This window comes from Grus americana, chromosome 7 (genome assembly GCF_028858705.1).
Source record: "Grus americana isolate bGruAme1 chromosome 7, bGruAme1.mat, whole genome shotgun sequence".
NCBI lineage: Eukaryota > Metazoa > Chordata > Aves > Gruiformes > Gruidae > Grus > Grus americana.
Window position 1 is genome coordinate 38,678,317 of NC_072858.1, and position 22,172 is coordinate 38,700,488.

General features: G+C 41.6%; 1 protein-coding gene across 6 annotated transcripts in view; it reads right to left on the minus strand.

Moving 5' to 3' along the window:
* Positions 1–22,172, minus strand: part of PCDH15 (protocadherin related 15) — a 1,027,345-nt gene that overhangs the window by 286,033 nt on the left and 719,140 nt on the right. Inside the window, exon 2 of one of the 6 annotated variants that reach the window (XM_054831778.1) lies at positions 6,080–6,204. The exons of the other annotated variants lie outside the window; for them this stretch is intronic. The gene's annotated coding sequence lies outside the window, so the exon portion shown is untranslated. The remainder of the gene's footprint in view (positions 1–6,079; positions 6,205–22,172) is intronic. 6 annotated transcript variants of the gene reach the window in all.

Sequence of the window (22,172 nt, forward strand, 5' to 3'; positions counted from 1 at the left end):
ACCTGTGCTTGTGGCAGATCTCACGCCAAAACATAACCTGGCAAAAGAAGATACCCACGCAGCATGTATTCCTAAACTAAGGCCCAAATACTTTGAGCCCAACGGGTAACAGATTTAATGGCACTTTTTGCAGAAAACCTACAAAAGAAGAGACAGCGGGTACAGAATCAACGCTTCTTGAAAGCAGAACCAGCCTAAGCGCGGAAGCATCCACAGAGGCCATCAGGCTTGCAGAATCCGAGCAGTAATTGGCAACCGCTACGGCTCTTGTATGATTGTTTTGCACGCAATCTAATTATGATCTCGCACAGTTTATCGTTAGCACTCACTGATAACGGTTGGTTGTCCTTAAAATCAGTTGATGCTTCAAACCTGAGGAAACCGGACTTTCAGCAAAATCTCCTTCATACGCTCATTTTCTTTGTGTTCTCACAGTATTTGTTCTGAACCATGAAAACAAAAGCATCTACATTTTCTGACTTCTTTTTTTAAACAAAAATAACACAAAACAAAACAAGAGCTTCCAATGGAAAAAAAAAAATCTCAAACCTAATGATATTTTCTGCTGCTTTCTCAAACACAGCATGCTTTTATCTTTACACCGAGCAATTCCAGCAACACACTGTAGGAGTAAATTATTTGCACAGCTGAGTATTTCTTTCAGTGGTGGTTCTCAGTTTGTGTCTTTCCTGAACACATGCTGCAATCTCTTCTTTTCTTTTGACACAAATACTAAACAGCAGAGTATGTAAGCAGATTTCAAAGCTAATTGAAAATAGGAACATAAAGCCTAACAATATTAAATCAAAAAACCTGTCAAGTTTAGCAACAGATCATTTGCATCTCCTTTATTTTGTTGTACAAGTTCTTTGTTTGCATAGGAAAAAAACAAAATAGATGTCAGCTTGCTTTGTAAATGGCTGATATCCAATAAGGATGAAAATAAGTATCTCAAACATTAATGAAGCACCAGCAATGTTTATTTGCCAAGCAAATTACTGGAAGGCAAGTCACTGACACTAGGCAAGAGGGAGGAAAGGCAGTAAGAACTGACCCACTTTTCAACCTTCCCACGTGAGCTTGGTATTTTTTTTTTTTTTTTTACTGTATTAAACAGTGCCGCAGCACAGACCTGAGCACCGGAGACCTACGGTCAGTGCTGGTAAACGGTACTACCATCTCCAGGATATTTTTGGCCCTGGCCGGCTAGTCCTTGCCCAAACGACGGCCGGGCACAGCTTAGGAGGTGCCGCTCCTCAGGCTTGGATGTACGTACTGGTTTTGGAGGCCAAGGGAACGTAATCCTGTAGACACGGTCAGACCATGCCAGTTGGCTTCAGAGCCACAGAAAAGGCCCTCGCGCCGCTTGCTTTACCAGAAGAGATGTGCCCACAGAGGCTCAAAACTAATAACGCTTCAAGTGTAAGCAACTAATTAAAACTTTGGCTTTGCCACTCAAATTGCTTCCAGGTCTCACCACTCAGTCGCTGATGACCGAAGTGAATACCTGGCATCATGTGCTGCAATCATTATCTATATAATTCTCCTCCCCATTTTCTCCAGCTCTCAAAAGCAAGGCTTAGAAGCAATACAGGAGAAAAGCTTAAGGTTTTAAATGAAGTTCAGGCTTAACTTTATTCTCAGACCTGGATTCAACCACAACTGCATTAGCAGAGAGATCTCCAACCCAAGAGAGATGTGAAGACGGTACGTGGACACGGGACACCTGTCTCGCACATCTTCTGTGAGCAGCACTTTTATTATCCAGATGAATCCAGCAATCCACTACCTAGCACAGAAACTGCTCCAAACCCAGTTCTTCCTCACTGACGGAAGCAGAGCTGCGCTGCACAAGGAGCTGCAAACAGCACCACAGAATCGGTCCCCCCCGTCTAGGTACTTCACCTGCAATTGCAACTGCACTTCATCATTAAGTTCTCCAGACAAATCCTTTCATGATTGCTGATATTTTATGCGTGACATTGATAAAGTTGCTTTTTCTGGCATTCTGGATTTCTAGCTTAAAGTGGAGAGCGCAATGTAAGAAACTTCAAAGTTTCCCTCACAGTTGAATTTTAGTTTGGGCAGCTCCACCCAGTTAATCACCGTTCAGGTAAATGTTGTGGCAGAAGAGTCACTGTCCTACCAGTATTTGGCTTCTTTTTGCTGCCAAGCAAAATAAATCCCTTCCAGTTATTAAAACTTAACTCAAGCAAAAGTTATAAACAAGGTGAATTTAGCAGTCTACTGGGAGATTTCAGGATTATTTTGAATTCCTTGCCTTTAAGGCCATTTTAAAATAAAATTATTAATAAGGCTTTCGAAAGGCAAAATAGTTCACATGGCATTAAATCTACTGCTCTTAAGAGTAAATCTTCTGAAAATATACCTCTGCTCATCTACAAATGGAAAACATCTGAACCTATTAAGTATCCAGCCTATTAAGCCACACACATATTCAACAGTACATTTTTATTGTGTTCTCGTATGTGATGAAAAACTGTTGCTAAATTAAACAGGTATTTATAATGAGTACATTCTCTAAGCAGCTACAAATGTGTGAAATCCTGAATTATATATGAACTTATAGGAAAAAAAAATATACAGCCTACTACCTAAACATGTAGCAGGCTGGCAGAAAGATCCCTGCTTTCATTACGTCCGTTCAAGTGTCTCTGTTATTCACTTGTTGAAGCAAGTCACAGGATACTGGAAGACTTTTTTGCTATTACATTTTCTTATAAATTACAAACATCTTCAACTACAGCCGTCTGTTACTTACATAATTCCAGAAATAACAGATCAGATGTTACAGCAAAGAATTGTGAAAAACATTGCGCTGGGGTCAAAGACGTTACTCCAGGTGATGAGGATGTTTACTTCGATTACCTGGTGGTTTTTCTGTTTTGGTTTTTTATGTTTAAATAAAGCAAAGCCATTTCACGTAGCTAACAACACAGACACAGACAATTCATGCGGTAATATAAATAATACTAAAAAGTAATAAAACAATCTTTATAGGCCGTTTAGATTTGATCATCCTGAAACCTTTTGAGCGATTTCATTCAAACCATAATTCGGCAACAGCACCAGGACCAGGAGCTACAGAGCTATGAGATGGCGTTCATGGGAATGAACAGTCGGGGGGGCTGGGGGCCGGCATATTTTATTTCCCATTTATAGCTTAACCCCCTCTTAAACTGCTAACCAGTAACAAATGCAGACAGCTGCTTGGAGTAATGAGATACCTGATATTATTACAATATTCTGCTTTCCAAAATTCAGTTTTTAAACCAAGCACACACACCTACTGGCTCGGACAACCTAAAAATCTGGATTTTTTTTTTTTTTTTTTTAAAAATATTGGAGTCAGGAAGTTATGAAGACCTAACCAATGTAACAAAAAAGGTACTTCTCTGCTGTCCTTTCTTACCAGAATAATTGCTTACAGCTACTTGCAAATGATATTGTTTGAGCTCTAGTCTGACTCCAAACTAACAGAGACATGATATTGAACAAGAGCATTCGCAGTGGCACCGCCTTGCTCTGCGTGACGCCCCCCCCCCAACTCCCAGGGAGAAACGCATCAGGCATTTGGGGAGCGTATCTTGAGCCAACGCACAAATTCCTTCCCCTGAACTGCAAATAAAGCCACTGTTTATCCTTTTGGGGCACAGAGGGTGTTTTCACAAGGCACTGGAAAACCAAAGCAGCGCTGCCCCGACAGCAACGTCCCCCCAGCCCCAGGCCTGGGGAGTGCAGGAAGCCTGGGGAACCAGCCAAACACCACCCTGAGGAAGGAGCTGGTGGCAACCCAGGCTACTTTCTCAGTTAGAAATGATACTCTGATCGAGCATGGCGTTGGTGACATTTACTACAGTAACAGTGTCATAAATCTATAATCCTTTCTCTCAAACTGTACTGTTGTACAGTATATTAAACTATTTCTTAATAAACTGTACTACTTCCCCTCTTACTTACCTCCCAAGCACATAAAATAAACATCTACGAATGGAAATAATTTATAAAATGAAACATATTATTTTTTTCTGAGAGGAAAAGATAACAATATACTCAGCCATAAATTCTGTTGTTATAAGACTGCCCCCTTCCCCCCAGTAGTTCTCTCCCCCAGCATCATTACCATGTCATCTAAATGAATTTGCCTACCCCTGAGCAGTCGGCACTGAATATTCAGGGCTGGTTTCCATTTTGACATGTTGTTACAAAACAGTACTCGGCGTAATTTTTTTCCTCAGTTTGCATAAGACTATCCTTGAAGAGGTCAGAGCATCCCAAGGGAAAACCAGTGTCATTTCAGAAGCACAATAACAGGTGATTGCATAGGCAAATAAACAATGCTAGAAGTAATTCTTCATGGACATTCAAACCCGTTAGCTTTTCATTTTTTTCCTTTTCATTATAAAGAGTATTATCATTTCCAGTACATTCCTGCAATAAAATAGAGGGGCTTAAAAACTAAGTGGTATTTTGTTCAGATGAATATGACAGTAGAAAAAACCCACTCCATTAGGGAAAATTAAGACCTGACCTCAGGGACTGGGCAGAGCCACACTCAGTAGGAAGCGTTAACTTCGTTCCAACCTTTCTTCTTTAACTTTTGAAACAAACTGTATTTCTGAAGTCTCGATTTAACCCCAAAACTATTTTTACTCAGTGATCCAAAACTCAGTTTGAATAAAATCTGACTAGTACAACCATTCCTACCATTTTTTCTCCTTTGGGGTGTGTGCGTGTGGTTCTCTACGGTCTTTCTTTGCCACGCACATTTCTCTCCAGGTATCTACGATGGCCAGCAGCCATGCTGTTTTGTTCCCAGAAGCTGTGGTACGGAGCCAGGAAGGGGCCGCTTTCCTACAGAATCCCTCAGGCTGGACATCCTGTGCACTGCTCCATCAGCTGCAGTACTGGGACCCGGCAGCAGCTCGGAGAAAACTTTGGAGAATAAATCGCTCGCTCTACACACACACATTTAGCAAAAGGAGCTAGGAAGAGAAAATTTTCTTAGGCTAATAGGTTTGCCTCTTCTGCTGAAGGTACAAAGGCTACTTGGTCGTGTCACTCCTAGCTTTGGTGCCCCTCATCCTAATGCCAGTACTTAGAATTTCCTTCTCTACGTTCACTTACAGAGACACGATGGAGCTTTTCTTGCCTTGATTTTAAGCTCTTGTCTTCACTGTTCCTGGTTATGGCCAAATCGGAGGGATTCGGGGGATTAAACACACGCTGGATTTGAGAGGCAGCAGGCAGGAGGGAGTCTCCGCAGACGTGCCAAGAGAGGCATGCAAGGCCCTGGTTGGGACTCACGGGGATCTGGCAGGTCCCCAATGGCTCCTGGCCTCTTCACGGGCTCCCACCGCAGCTGCGAGCCGTGCGCCTCTCCTCAAAATTACTGCTAACGCTCCACTGGGCTCCTCCTCTTCTCACCTCACCGGCTGTTCTGATTAATTACAGCATTCGCAATCCACACCTACCTACTGACCTCTGCATTTTTAATACACGTTTAATGTCAAAAGCTGTTTTAATGAAAATGCAAATGAAACCAAACTACAATATTCAAACCGAGCATTTAACTCCCCCCAAACAATTCAGCTGCGTGCCTTTAACGAAGACTTAATGACAGCAGTTCCAGTTCAGATCACAAGCGAACAACTGAGTAGCAGTAGCTGCAAATAAAAAATGTGTTTCAGTTTAAACATTCATAAGCGCTGTTGCTGGTGACAGATACCTGTCATATTCCAAATGGGCCTAGGAACAAATTTTATTCCACATAAGATAAATCAATATCTTGACTCCCAAACGTAGTTCAGTAGTAATGGAAAACAACCATGCCTCCAGCTTGGGAAGACATGTATAAAGACATCATTTAAAACAATACAGTCAACTTGATTTTCAGAAAAGAGTGTGATGGGATGTGATAAAAAATTGCCCAAAACACCAACGCAGACTTTTCAGTGCACTGGATGCAATACTTCAAAACAATTCAAATAAATATTGAATAATGAAAACAGCTTGGTAGTTGAGTAGTACTTGTAACGTGCCATGAAAAGCTATTTACCTAATGGCCATTTGGGGATTTGGGCAGAAAATGGATCCCACAGTCAGAAGTCTGGCAGAAAAGCTCTTGATTAGCTCTGCAAAGCTGGAAGAACTTGCTTGACTTAAAACCGACCTCAAAAGCACCTTCAGGAATGAGATGAGAATAATCGTATTTACGCAAATAAATCTACATGACCTGATTTGAATGAATGACATATGGAAGAATTAATAATATAGTTTATTACTGATAACAGCATTATCTGAGAACTCTGTTAGAATAAACTGAGGGAAGGAGCATGCCTGAATATGTTAATTTAGATGAACAGAATCACTGATAGGATGTTACCTCATGGGGGCATGTAACATAAAAACTGCACACGTGCAATTAAGGCTGAAGTAGACCCACTCAAACGACTCCCGGGCCATTTAATAGAAAGAAGGAAAAGAAGGAAACAGTCAAGGAAAGAAGGAGATGTGGTGGTGGTAGCACCCTGAAACCTCTCGGAGCAGTCATCTCTGCTATCTGGGGGAATTCTAAGTGGCAATTTGGTTTTTGCAATCATTAAAAGAACATGATAAGCGAGAAATGTTAACGAGATACTTTTGCGGCTGTTTGCCTAGATCCAAAGGCATCAGTTGCTGTTGCCCAGAACAAAGCAAAGCATTATTTCCTGTTTACATGGAAAAAGTGAGAATTTAACTTCCACGCAGGCACACAATAAATCGATTCAAATTCTAACCTACACGACCCACAAATCAACCAAAAGCACCTATAGCAAGTCATTCTTCAAGCCAAGAAATAGCTCAATTTAAACTCTCATCAGCTGGTTTTACTGACTGTAAAAGGGTGTTTTCCAGTCACTGCCATGTGTCAGAGGTGCCGATTCATCAGCATAAAGAGTTTCAGTGTTAAACTATAAAGGCAGAATTAAAAATGTGTAGTTTGCTTGTTTTGCTGGGGTTTTATTTATTCGGTTTTGGTTTAAATGTAGTGGCAGCCAAACAGGAAAAAAAAAAGCCAACCAGAGTAATTCTAGTCAGTCTAAAACCAGTATGTTTAAGGTGGGAGGGAGAGGAAGGGGGCTTGCTTTTGAAACCCAAAATAAGAACATTTCACTCTGGCTGTTGAAAGTTTGCTTTGGTTTCTAGTTTCTCTGATTTTCTTTTCTTCAGTTCAAGGGTAAAAGAAACAAACAAGTTGTTTCAGATTTCACATCACTTTCAAGTGAAACGTGGGAAAAGTCTTTCAATACTATATGAAAAGTTCAGTTGTTTTTTTTTTTTTTGGACAAAATACTTGTCAAGTTCTACCCACGCATATAAAAATATTATTCACAGGAAAATCATGCAATTCTCCCTGTCACTCTTCATCTCACTATGTCTGTGATAGAAGCGCTTGCAAAGAGATCTTTGCTACTCCCTGCCACAGACTCCCCAGGGAAACTTCCCTCCCAAATGCTTTATGGAGCTCTGGGTCTTTTGCGTCGGTAAAAATACTTACAGTAACCTCCAACAGCAATAATTCATCCTGCCTATTTTGAAATCTTCTATCTTGTTTGCTGTGGAATTAACTTGCCTGTTTAATTGAAGCTGCTAAATCAGATAGAGACAATCCATGGGTTAAAGAATTTCCCATGTCAGCAGTTGCTGTAGTACCCACCAAAGTGTTCCACGATAAACCGGAGAAGCTTTGGCTCCGTGCTCAGCTGTAGGGAAAGCGAAAAGGGAATGCGATCGCAGAGAGCAGCTTTTTCAGCGAAGACTCAGTCCAACTCAAAACAAGCAATTCCGCCAGCAATTGAAGCCTCTCTGCAGACAGCCTTCTTTCGAGTCACTTTAACAGAGTTAAACCAAAAATGCAATACTAAACCGACAAAGATGCTCTTTTTCCGTTAAGTCCTCTGCAGCAGCAGGCTGGCATGCAGCTGTGGTTATCCACACTCCTGTTAGCTAGGATGAAGCAATCTTACGACGGGAATTACCTGAACACAAACAAGACGTACCATGGCTTTCCGAGTCAGTAGTATTATTATACACCACAGCAGCTGTGATCTTCAGTTTGCAGATGAGCAGGCAGCTCCTCTTCTATCCTGAGACCTTTTCATGAAGAAAAAAAGGTATCTTTCTCCCTTGTGCCTCTGTCCAGCCTGCCAAGCGTCCCTTGCTCACTGTGAACTGCTTTCACAAATGTCCAGAATAAAATCTTGCCCTTCTATAAGTCTGACCACTCTTTCGATGTTTTTAGTACGTAATCAACAGTTCCAAGGGGATAACTTAGTTGATGCCCTTTACTATTATTTTTACAGTATTTCCTCAAGCATATTTAAAATTCTAATGTTTTTTGCCTGCAGCCTGCTCTCCCTATCCCCAAGTACATTTACCTAAAACTTCCCCCTTTGTCTTGTGATATAGAAGAAAAAAAAAAACCCACCTTTTTTTTTTTTCCCCAAACATGAAAACAGACACTGTACTTCTCTCTCTTTCTCTGCCCCTACCAATCATTCTTCACCAACATAAAAGCTCGGCAACATCTTTCTCATCCATCAGATACCTACCCCAAAGAGAAGTTACCAAAGCGAACACCAGCAACGTCCTTTTATATTCAGAGAAGCAAAGAGGACCAGCTAACATCCTTCAAATTCAGAAAGCATATTACAAGATGACGACCCTTTTGTGTGGGCCAGGAGCTGGCAGATGCCACGTGCCATACCCACGAGTTAAACCCTTTGCACATTTGCCCGTAGGCACAGAGCGAGGGGGCCAGGGCCAGGCAGACCTATTGCCTCTCCTCGCAGATCCAGGTTCACGCTTCTAACCCATCCATATCGGATTTTTCAATCGATCTCTCTCGGAGGAGTCAGCCTTTGCTTAGACACGTCTAATGAATTTATTCTGAATTGAAGCTTAAACTTGATAATACAGTGCCACGGATTAACCTGGACACATGAAACAGGTCCTTACTGTGGAGTGAAATACCCATACTTACAGCTACGAAGCAACGCACTATTTTCACCACTTTATTTTTGTCCAAGTGCACGGGTACTCATCTTGTAAAAGGCAAAAAATATACTGATAGGATTTACCTCAGGACTTGTATAGCACTAGAACAACGTGGCCAGAGTTCACTGCATGTAAATGCCTGGAAATAAGAAGCTGTAAGGTGTACAGAGCACCTTTTCTGTCCTGGTAACAAATGCACCAATGCCCAATAAATGCAGTTATTTTTATCCATTTTATCCTAGACGGTAAAGAATACGAAAACTTCACATAAATTGCATGATTTCACCAGAACGGTTAAGCTAATGATTTCAACTACACAGTCTTTGGGAGGTTAACAGATTCTTACATATTAAAATGTATTTACATATTTTATATATTTAACAGGCAACTAACAGCCAATTGCTCACTGTCTATTCAGAGCTTAAAATTAACGCCCAGCAGTGGCAGTTAACCACATTTTCCATTAAGATAGAAGGGTGGTTCTTTTTATTCAACAGACTGTTGAATTTTCATTGTAACTAGAAGGGAAAAAGGAAGTTTGCCAGAAGCATGAATTTCACCATAGTGTAAAGAAGTGACTAGCAGGTGGTTCTGGGGCACAATTGCGCTAGATTTATACATTGATCCGGGAGGAATCCTGAGGCCGCTATGGCAGCTATGATTATTTGGCTTTATCTTGTTATTGCTAGAAACTTTCTGCAACATATCCATTCACTTCCAGCTGAAATCTAACATACATACTTTGACACACTACAACTGCTCCTACTTACGGTTTTATTTTAGTACATTTTCATCCTCTGAGAGTTTACATTTACGTTCCCTCTTAAAAATACAAAAAAAATCCATCCCAGCAGCATCAAGCTTTAACTTTTTTTTTTTTTACTTATTTATTTTTCTGAGCAGAGTTCACCCTCTATTTCTGCCTGTTTTCTTCCTTCTCCAACTCTTTCTAAGGAGGCTGGAGATTTTTTTGTTGGAACGTTCAACAGATCTAACTGAGCAGTCAGCTTCTACTTATACTCAAAGCTTCCCCTCTTTACAGCAAGGTCCCGTAGCTGGCCCAGGGCAAGGTCAGACACACAGAGCCCACCAGCTCCTGAAGCTCCTTTGCACAGCCAGGTCAAACTATCTGTCCCAACAGCCTTTCTTCAACTGCAATTGGTAGGGAATATTAGGAGAACACCTGACTTGTTTACTAGGTGCAGAGGGAAACTCTTTGCTGCAGTTTCAAGATTCCTACAATCATCAGTTTAGAAAAATCCAGAGCCAGCAAGCATAGCTGGGCCATCATATTAGAGGGATATTAAAAAAGGCCTGGATAGACATTTTTCCACGACTCCAATTCCTTTTATGAGCTCACGCACATTTCGAAGACTTTACGGCAGCGGGTCCCACAGTTTGAGGCGGCACTGCAGAAATGTTTTCTTTGCGTAATCATGCAACCAAGTAATTGCATACAATAACTCCTAGTTCTCCTGCTAGGAAAACCAGCTTTTCCTACCATTTATTACCTTACAGACCTAAATGACTATTTGCTTCTATAAGGACACCATTAAAGAGTTCATCAAAGTCACTATTAACGTGGCATACTGCCAATTACCACCTGAATTGGGTGCCATGCCTTGGTGCGGAGGCCACCGGGATGGCTTCTCCATCTCGCTGCTGCAGGACACAGGCTCAGTACGCCCAGCTGGCGGGTAGGGCTCAAATATTAGGCTTTTCCTATTCAGGCACAACACCGCAGCCTATGAAGACACTAGTGTGTTTGTTGCCTTATTTCCCTTTTATAAATCCCTGCTTTCTTTAGGACTTCACTGGAAACAACCCACCTTGTTACTCTCATTTCACTTGCTCTTGCTGTAAGAATCCCATCAATTCTCTACCTTCCAGCAAGTTTCCGATGCATCCGTTGCAGCAGTAATTTCTGATGTCCAAAGCACACGGATTTCAGTATGCTGCTATACTTTTTAAGACTTCAAACATTAGTACAAAAATCTGCATATTTGGTCTTGGTCTGGTTGCTTGGCTGTTCTAATCAGAAATAAAATCTTACCTCCCAAGGCGCTGCTTCATTGTTTTCTACCTGGTTAATCAAATTCTACCCTATCCCTGTATAAGAAAGCTGAGTTTCAATGATTTCCTCCAAGAAGATGAATTCCCTCAAACTGCTCATTTCTCAAAACCATTCATTCCCCAAGTCCCCTACAGACTTCTAACTTTAAATGGAATTTTGGCTTAAATGAAATCTATCTTCAATGGCGAGTATTAAAAGGAGCCACAGAACTCCAGGAAAACCTGGAGGCACAGATAAGGACGTTATTTACCTCCTGGTTACTCACCTTGATTTATTTATGAAAATAGACTTAAATGAAAACGTACCATGTTTAGTCTTTATGTAGTATCAACTCACCATGTAATACATGCTGGCCAAGGAATGTACATGGCAATTTTACATGGCTGAGGGGAAAAAAAAAAAAAAAAAAAAAAAAAAGAGTAAGGTAAAACCGCCTTTTTCAGAAGCTTAAAAGTATCTGAAATGCATGACTACCAGCCTGCTCAATTTTATCATCTTCTTCAGGCATTTGCCACTAGAGCAATGGCAGAGACATGCAGACCCTGTAGCTGTTCCTGCTATTTCAGGCTCTGCATCGCCTTTTATTGGGGTAGTACTCAGATCAAGGAGCTCAGATAGGGTACACAAAGGAGTATTAGTCACAGCTTTTCCTCTCTTTTCTAATTCCATTATCTTTTACTATGCCACAAAGTCCAAGTCATATCACTGAATATACTTTGGCAGTGTGGCTCTTCCCACAGCAGCCTCCTCACTGATTTTTTGAGAGTTCATTTTGACAGCAATTTTGAAGATCACGCAGGTAATGGCTCATTCCAGTGCGCTCTGCACCCAACGATAACAACGCACCTCTCAACTTGCTGGAAGAATATTTACCAGACAAATCTTGGACAATGCATCATAGCTTCAAAGAAAGTAATTCCTAGTTCTCACTCTGCCGGTAATGATGGGTAGGTCACACAAGGGTAGCGCTCTCAGACTTGAACCTAAATCCTCTGTGCCGCAACCAGCCCACTCCATTTTCTCTAACAACAGGGGGTTAGCAAAGAAGCTTGTAAATCAAAAACTAATCATGAAATGGAGCTAGCTTTTAGAACAACATTAAATGGCAGGCATTCTTCCACACCGCATGAGGACTGAGCTCCGGATGCCCTTTCACCTTGCAATCCTATAATACTGCTGGCTAAGTACTAGCACTTACAGAAGAAGTTTGGTCACTGCCCTAAGCAGTACAGACAGCAACTCCAAAGTTGTTATTCTCACAACCACAACTTTAAATGATATTTAAATGCGGCTACAAAGAACATTCTCTATCTTCTCCCCTTTTAACACTCCCATGCTCCTACCAGAAAAAAAATGTTTCATACTGGATCCAATTAAGATGCAATCAATTTTAACTGGATGTGTTCTGAGTAGGCATAAATATTTCTCATAAAGGAAGTTAGTAAATTTGATTGATATAGATTAATATGGAGAAACTGAATTATATTATGAACAGCTGGAAATTAACTTTGTCCTTGCAAGCATGAGATAATACCAAAGGTCTCTTGGCCTTCAAGAGCAAACAAATCAAAGAGGAAGAAGAGTTTTTCAAACAGGGCAAAAAGATCCACTTGGCACAGCAGGAATTGAAACGCTGGTATGCTAACAGCTCGCTACATTTCCGTACTAATGACCTCTCAACTTCCGAGTTTCAAAAAACAGCTCTTGATTTAAGTTGGAAAATGCCCTATTCTGTACTCATGCCTTTGTTTCACATTTCAGTTCAAGTCCTCTTTCTGTCGTGTCCATGTCCCCTCTCCCCATTACTATTATCTTAATTTAACATCAATTGTGCTACATACATTTTTCTTTACCAGCACAGGTACCCACCCCCTTCCCCACTTAGGAACTTCTCTTCCTTTCTATTCTGGCTCTTCCACGGCTGCTCATTCAGCCAGTGAGCGAGACCACAATCGAGAGTTTGCTAACCCAAATCCAGACTCTTTACTTGTCTCCAGCTTGAAATTAACTGAACGAACGTCACAGGAGATAGACCAGTTTCTTGCCATTAACCAGTACACTTCCGTACGTGTTGTCCCCATGTACTCCATACACCAAACGTGCTTGTCCCTTCCCTGATGACTGGGGAGTTCTCCCTTAATACTCACAGAAAATGCACCCTCAAACCTCATCTCCTTGAGTGCAGCATGACATATGATGCAGTAGGAGGAAGAGCACATCATCTGCCAAAGCGGTAGCAATGACCTATTGAGGCTGCTTTGAGAAAGGCACGAGACTGGCCAACGCTGACACCAAACACACTTGGAAGGGAGCACTGCCCCTCACTGCTACCAGAGTCAGGTGAGCTCCAGCAAAAATGTGCTCCAGCCGTCACCAGGGTCCACTTTGCTGTTTCCTAAGAGGTTTTAGTACAGCTGGAAATCCACCTACACTGCAAATAAACTACATGGAAGATTTCTGAAGAGGATGATGAGCATCAGGATCACAAAGACATTCAGTACTAGAGGATGAGGCATTTTCAAGACTCCTCTCTTTGGTGAGATGAAAGTCTACCACCACCTTCAAAAGAAAGCTAAATTTCTCCCATCACTCTAGCTGATGATGTATCAATGAAGAACGTCTCTTCCAAAGTAACAAAAGAAAAGGGAGAAGAGCCTTCTGCAGGGTTTATAGCCAGCACACAGAAAGACAGATACACACATATTGGGGCGGGGAACTCTAGCTTAATACAAATCTGCCGGGCTCCAAGCAAGCAATTTCCACTCAGGAATCAGACCTTGGAATTGCAATCAGATTCTATGAAAGCACCAGTTCAGCATTTAACAGGGGTCAAATTAAAAAACAAAACAAAACAAAGCCAAACACCCTACCTCCCCACAAAAAAAAACCCACCCCAAAACAGAGGAGACCATTAGGAAACAGGAAAAAAAACCCCAACCCAAACCTCAAACATTTCACCATTATATACTCTTCAGCTGCCCTTCATCTGCAACATCGTTTGTAGTTCTACCCATCCCACAGTGACGGTCTGTTCTGCACACTTCCTCTGGGCAGAACTGGGTTTGCCCCCTCCCAGAGCCAGGATACCCTGGCAGACAGCCCCTGGCATCAGACACTGTGGCTGGCTGGTTCTCCCTCCTTCCCACCCACAGTAACATCTCTGTAGACGACTAGTTACAATTAGTAGTTCCTGTCAGTAAGTAAGAAGCAGCAAGGCCTTATCATAGAGGAACGATGACAATCCCAGCTAGGTTTTCATCCTACCGACTGGACAGCCTTTTCCACCCCTTTCACTGAGATACAGCTGGAGTGTAAAGTGAGAGGAGATGCATCTCACTGATTTACTCCGGCAGCAACAATCCGGATATCTGTACTGGAGCAGGATGCCCTAGGCTGCTTCTGCAGTCAGTGGAGATCTCATTCATATGGACAGTGGTGTCCATGGCACACTATAACTATTTATTTACCTTTCCCACACCTTTGGTGTGTCATCTTCTCTCTGTACTTCAAAAATCTGAAGATTTTCAATATATGTTGCTATTGATTTCCCCCACACATCTAACAATCTCCATCAGTCATTTCTAATTCAGCTGTATCTTCCACTCAAGGGATGACCAGAAAGAGGACAGGGCTGTCACACTTGGTTATAGCCACCTTTGTTTTCTTTGGCTTTGCATCCCTTTTGGTGTCAGACTTGTGTTTTCACCTCGCTTCAGAGGACAGCACAACTTTTTAAACCGTTTGTCAAACTGCTGCTAAGTTTTTCCTATCTTAATCATGACGCCGTTCACAAAAAAGTGTTATAAAGGCGTATTTAAGTTACTTCAAAAGATAGAGAGGTATGAGATGGCTTATACTGACTGGCACAAAATTCTAAGGCTAAGGATCTCTATATGACCATAACCTTAAAATTTACTTCATCTTAATCTTTAAATAGAAATGTAGGAATCTGGGGAAGCATCTGCTCTGGCCAAAGCCACTGATTGCACATCTCAGCTATTGCCCAGTAAGGGAATGATCTGAAATGGGAAGAAACGTGTCCCTTTTTGGCAATACGTGGGCCTCAACACACCACCATGCTTTTGCTGACGAGGCAAAAGGCATTTGATCACAAGTCAAAGTTAACTTAGAACTTGTGGCAACACACACAACATCAGCAAACCTTTAACAACTTCTGGTAGCAAAGCAAGCGCAGTCTTCCCTTGGGTACCTGTAATCCGCAGCAGAATAACAGACGCTTCTCGTCAAAACAGTAAGATGAATTTTCTACCTAATTTTAAGAGGTTACACAGGCATGTAACCCTTTAGCTCAATACTCTCAGGGTAGCAATCAGCTAAAAAACCCAAAACCAACTTGATCAGGCAAAGCAGAAAAACACTCCAGCAAATGGAAGCCATCGAACGCTAATGAAGACGACAAAACGACTGTGAGAGAAGGAATGCTTCACAACACCGACAAGAGAAACAAAAGATGCCAGGAGAAATCTGTGACTAATCAAGTTAAGCCTTTGAAAGCACCTTTGAGATCTTGCTTTGTAATGTTTTACAGAAAGCAAAAAATCTGAACCCTGGTGTTGCTGAACATCTCTGTCCACAGCACAGAAAAGTCAGAAACACTTATTAATATATATCCATTTTTTTAGCAGAAAAAGGCAATTTAGTCACAAGATGCTGATGAAACACTTCTTATTTACATTGTAACAGAGGACAATGTCAAACGAGTGTTGACATTTTTGCACCTCTGGTCCCAGCACGTGAATGTGGAGGTGTTTCGGAAGAGCTACCTGGGTGCTCACGTCCCTTGGCAATAGTCCTGAAACGCAGGGAAAGCAAACATGTCCCACTGTGTTCTTTAAACCCAGTAAACACACACGTCAGCTGAACATTGATCCCAGGAAAAACAATGTAAGCACACACGAGACTCAATGCACGCTACGGGCATATAATATAATCACGCCTATTAAAATGGGCTTATGGAAAAGACTAATAACCAACTTTATGTTATTTTTAAGTAAATTACAAGCCTGGACAACATAGGGAGCGTGACTTACTAAGTTTAAATTTCCATGGCCTCATACCACCTAAGCTGATTACAAAACTATGAAAATAAACCGGATGAAAGTTAAATGGATTAAGAACTAGTTAGCTGAGAGGTCTCAAAATGCAACCAGGAGGAAATCACCATGTTAGTCATACGTAAACACACAGGTCCAGGTCTGGAAACCTTTTGGAAATGCTGAGTGTCGTGGCCAAGAAGGGTCTGGCCAACCACCAAGACGCTGCAGAGCTCCTTAGGTACCTCTTTCCTTGAGATGGAAAGAGTTGCAGACTTTGAGTGTTCAGAGGGTAAATATCACACAGGCTCATGCCATGCCCATTCTTCCTCCAGCATCTGGAGGATGGAAGGAAACTGCTGGGAGACAGGACATTGTCCAAACACTGGGTGAGTTACGGACCGCAGCCAAAATGAAATGAATCCGAGTCCTTCAAAAGGAGCCAGAGAAAACACCAGATCAATGACCAAATCGGAGAACCTTTATGTCATAAGAAACGCTTTGGAACTCCCTCTCTCTATTCCATCAAGCAGAGATTGAGGAATGACCCGATGGGACGTGCGCTGCCTTAAGGCACCGGGCCAGAAACCGCTTTCGCTACGGAGAACAACAGTCCAGCAAGACTGGATTCTCACCACAGGAACAAGGAAGGTGTATTTTCTTTTAGAAGTGGAATATTTAACAATTTGAGCAGTTTATCAACAATGTGAACGCATTGTTCATTAACAGGCATGTGGTTAGACGATGACTGGAAAAATAAAACCTGTGCTGTGTGAGGATATTCACATACCCTGAGAGACAAGAAGGTTACAGCAAGTTTATAATCCATTCAGCCAGCTATAGCACTTTTTGATTTTCCAGTTCTCAATCTCATCCTTGCACTCATCTAACAGTAAGGTTTATATTTTGACTTGAGCTGGAAGAGCGTTCTCCTTAGCTAATACCCTGATGTCTTTGATGGGATGAAGCAGGAAAGGGCAAGAAGCTTATCTCGACTCAGCTTCTTCTTTCTTTTACTTTTCTGGGGGTTTAACCTAACAGATAGCAGTCACATACAAAAAAATTGGACCAACATCTAAACCTCATAAAATATATGGAACTACTCCACAGTGGTCACATTGCTCATCCTGCTTAAATGCTTATGAGAGCTAATAGAAATGGTACAAAAAGTTTCAAGGCTATGCCCAGCTGTGGAATGAAAAGGATAGTGCAAATCAGCACTAAAGTGAGAATAAATATGGTTTTTTTTTCAATGTATTTCAATGTTTACCAAGCCAGCATACACAAGATATGAGATACTTAACAAGGTAGAAGACAAAAGAAGAACTTGCAGCTAAAAGGAAGATATGAAAGAACAGCCTGGATAGCTCTGACTTCTGCTTAAATTGGCCGCACGTAGATTATTCTATACCAGGGCACGAACAGATCTTTTGAGCACCATTTGCAAGCCACAGAAACAGCACTCACTTTTATCTTTTTCTTGGACAAACAGATAATTATTCCATAAATTCACTAAAAAATACGTAGCCCTTGAAATTAAGTCATAAACTACATCTGACCCAGAACAAGCAGGCTCCCCACTTGATTTACACATTTCTCCACAGTCCCAGGAACCAAACTCTTTCCAGCTCAGCCCAAGCCCAGGGCAGATCTGCCCTTGGTGTCAGGGGAAGCGCAGCTGCTACCGGCCATGCGCTCAAGGGAGGATCAGCCTGCCAGGTTTAAAATACCTTTTCCACACTGGTTCACTCTTCCGACCTAGAACTTGCACCCAAACATCACCTTTTAGGTTGAGATATTTACATCTGACACCTACCAGGCACGTTTGCAGATACACAACTATCCAAGCTGAACACTAACATAGATCTTGCCACAGATTATAAAGAAATAAAACAAAAACAAAGCAGCACGTTTTTCAAATTTAGATAGATATATATACACACACACACACATATGGGGGGGTGGGGTGGGTTTCAACTATGCCACACCATATTTCAAAAGTAAAAGACCCCTAACTTTCAACATACTGCCAGTCGGGCAAAATTGCCCTTGAAAAAAAGCAGCTACTATTTCCCGTCTGTCTACAGAATAAAGGATTAATGAAAGGAAATCTCTTATTCAATTTAAAAATAATGAGGCATCAATATGTAGCCGCTTCAGCTCTATCAAACTGAATTAACAGTTCATGGGTATATTTTCTTCCTCAGTCTCCTACAACATTTGTTCTTTTTCAATACAACTGATGCTACAACCTACAACCCCATAACCACCCCATCCCTTGTCTGTTTACAAACAGCTAATGTTTACTAACTTCAGTTGTACTCAACCTTACTAAACTGATACTACAACTTGCCGGCTATGTTTTTTGAAGTCTCAACTCCAAAGAGGTATCGACTGCACTCAAAGACAAGGACTTGGGCCGTTTGGTGCAGAAACCTGGCGTGAGGAAAGGCAGCGCCAAGAGCAGCGATGCAGCAGCTCGCACACCAACTAACGCTGCAAATTGGGCAATAAAAGGTGCTTTTCCTGGTCAGGTCTGTACTGTCACCTGCGAGCCTGAGTCGCTCCTGTGGCAGCACTGCTCCTCTTGACCGTAACGGATTTGGCTGGTTAACATAATTCTAATCATACCTAATGTTAAAACTACTTAAAATCCCCAGGTGATAGTGAGAAACTGTTGCATAAAGATCCTGGATTTCAAGGAAGCACAACAGTCGTACTGAACGAGTTGTAAAACCCACAGAAGGGATCTTTAATCTTATTATCTCACACTGAAAGAGCTTCATGTAGTTTGAACGAGTACTGTAAAACACAAGCAGGCAAAACCCCATGCAACGCTATTAACATACAGTTTTAACATCTATTTCCCCTCTACCCCTCCATGTTGACTGAGTGAGGCCCAATAAAGCATATATATTTTGCATTAACTATGAAAAACATGTCCTGACAATACACCTCCCACGCTGGCATTTACTGGTGCTCAGGAACTGTTTGTAATCTTGCATTCTAACCACTATTAATTATCATAAAAAGGTCGAAATCTTCACCTACTGTTTGATAAATAACGCATGAGAGATCTTTCAACAACATGCAAGAAATATCATTTCCACATCTTTAACACTTAATGTCTAACAAGCAGGAGTCTGTAGGGACCTGAACAAAGCGTGTTCTCCAGTTGCCGAGTCTGGTCAAAGAAAGGTGGTCTTTAAGTGCCCTTTACAGAGCTTGCCGTTATCCTAAAGGCAGCTGAAAACCTATGGTTTACCTTGAGGTGCTGTTAATAAAAAACCTGAAATAGCAGAAAGTAATTAGAACTAGTATCATACGATATTCCAATGGGGGAAAAGTTAATTAACATCTCAATAAACTGAAAGCTCTGCAAGGATGGTTATTGTATGTGTTCTTCTTATGGAAATACATTTTTGCAATCTACTGTTATTGGGCTTTTTTTGGCTTTTTTCTTCCTTTTTTTTTTTTCTTTAAATAACCATAGCAGCATCCCTCAGGCCCACCTTCAAGCTACCCTCCAAAAGAAGAGGAGCACATCCTTCTCTTTCAGCTCCTCTCACCCACAGATCCTTAAAAGCTGGGGCACTCTGTGGAGGGGCAGGGGTAGCAAACACGCATCTTGACGACGCATCTTAAAGATAAATAGTTTCTCAACCCTGAGATTAACTGAGTGCCTGGAGGGGCATCTCAGAGCCCCTGTTGACTGAGGGACTACAATTCCAAAAGCAACGTTGCTTTGTGACACTTCAACAGGAGCATTAATGTTTAATAAAAGCATGAAACAAACTCTGTATGGTAGCTTTGCAAATTTAACGTGTTAATACAGTACAAGTTGATGATACTGATGTTCCTTGAGCTGTATTTAAAAGGGTTTCAATAATCGAGGGCAGTCATCCCTAAGCACCTCATGCCAAAGAATCCCTTCCAGCAGTCTGCAGCATGAGCAGAACTACGAGGAATCCTGCTAAAACACACAGCCTGCGGCTACTGAGCAAAAACTGCACCGAAGATCTGACAGCTTTTGCTGCATACGCAGGTTAGAAAAAAATGCAGGTGCCTTTGCATTCGTAGTCTAGCAAAACTCCAACGTAATGTTAGTTAAATGCTGTGGAAAAGACAGAAGATTTTCTTCTTTCAAGGTCCTTGCTTTTACAAGAGAAGTGGGAGAAATTCACTGTGAAGAGTGTTGCTTCATGGACAAATGAAGGCAAGGTCAAAAGACTAATGGCTCCAAGGACTCTTCTCTTTAGTTATAGGAACAGTAGCATCCCATTGAGGGTGTAAGGTCCTACTGAGAAACAGTCTCTAAATCGTGAAAGCAGTCTTAATATATGTTCTAAATAGGTCAAGGAAAAAACCCAACAAGAACAGAAAATTCCTTTATTAAAGTATGCAAAGCCAAAACTGCTGACAAATGGACTTTTACTTATCTGATTTAGAAAACAAAGCAAAAAACCAAAGCTTTTTTTCTTTCCCACAGAAAAGAAGTGCAAGTGGGAGCACATGAGTGTGTAAAACATCACATCATAAACATCAACCATTTGGTCACCTTTTTTCCTTCCTACAGCGAGCAACTTCTTACTATCAGATAAGATAGAGTTAACAAAAAACTCATTCAATTCTAACCCTGAAAGATAAATATTTCAAATTTTGCCTCAAATGAGTTGCTAAAAGATCTGGAAACAGACTTAGGGTTCTTGTTCTCAAGACAGAGCTGCAGGAGGTCTGACACTGCTACTCCATGGCTCACCTCGCAAAGCCCAATCCTCTTTTACTTGAAAGACCTCTTCAGCCAAAACCAGAGATGGAGGAAATGTATACATCAGTGCGTACATCACACCGAACGTCCAAGCTATTCCACAGCAATGCGGGAGAAAGAGGAGCTCTGGAGACAAAGATTTTCTACTTCTTGCAGACCATTCAATCAATCAGACCTGAAGCACATTGCTAAGATTATCTTACTCAATCTAAAAAAATTAAATTGCATGAATCATCTAACAAAGTTTCAAAAATCTTGCAGAGGGCACCAGGGGAAAAGAAACCTGTTCTCTTTGATTGCTCCTCTGTGTAGATAAAACTTCACATCTATGTGCTTATAAATCCCACAGAGATAAGTCTTCCTTTCCTTATCTAGCACAAAATGACACCGCACGGACAAGCGGACCCGACGTGCTATTGTCACAGTAAGCTCCAGGGAAAAGGTCACTGTGCTGCACGTTCACCTGCCTCACCGAAACACTTCACTTGTGGCCATACAAAATCGCTCCTATAGACTCCAGAGATTGCGCAGGAATCAGAGGTGGCTTCTTTCACTGTCATTAACAAAAAGGAATACTTGCCCCGCTCAAGATAAAAGGCTGATGTCTTCTGCAAAGCAGCCTCAAAGGCAGCAGCGAGGCAGTCCGAGTTACAGTGGCGTGATCGGGAGGATCAAGGTTTGCCTAAAAGCTGTTGCAGCCACATGGTTTCCAGCCACCAGGGCTGGAATTAGAATTTTATATTAAAAGACCAAAGAGGGATAAATTCTGACACTTATGAATATATCTTATTAATAAAGCTGGTTGATATCCTAAGTTGCAAAGTAGCAGAAGAGTGAACTGGCATCTGCCGAGTTCCCCCGTGCACAGGTGATGGAAACTAGATGCTCTTTCAACCAATAATTGCAGGTTTCTTACAGAAACCACCAGAAGCAGCGCCTCTCGCTAAGCAGGAGAACAGACTAGATGTGTGGGTTTTACTGCCATGGGTGGCATCAACAAAAATGCCTCTGACAAATCGCTCGCTCTGATCCTTCCCCCTTAAACAGTGGTGGTTGCTCATTCTGCAACAGTTCTCTTGCTCATCCACAATTGTGCATGTAACCTGACTTTTTTTAAAACTATAATTTCTGTTCTAGAAAGTCATAGACTGTTGTCACATCTGGTATGGAGCGGTATATTCATTTTACCTAGATTTAATTTACTGGCGTGCTTATA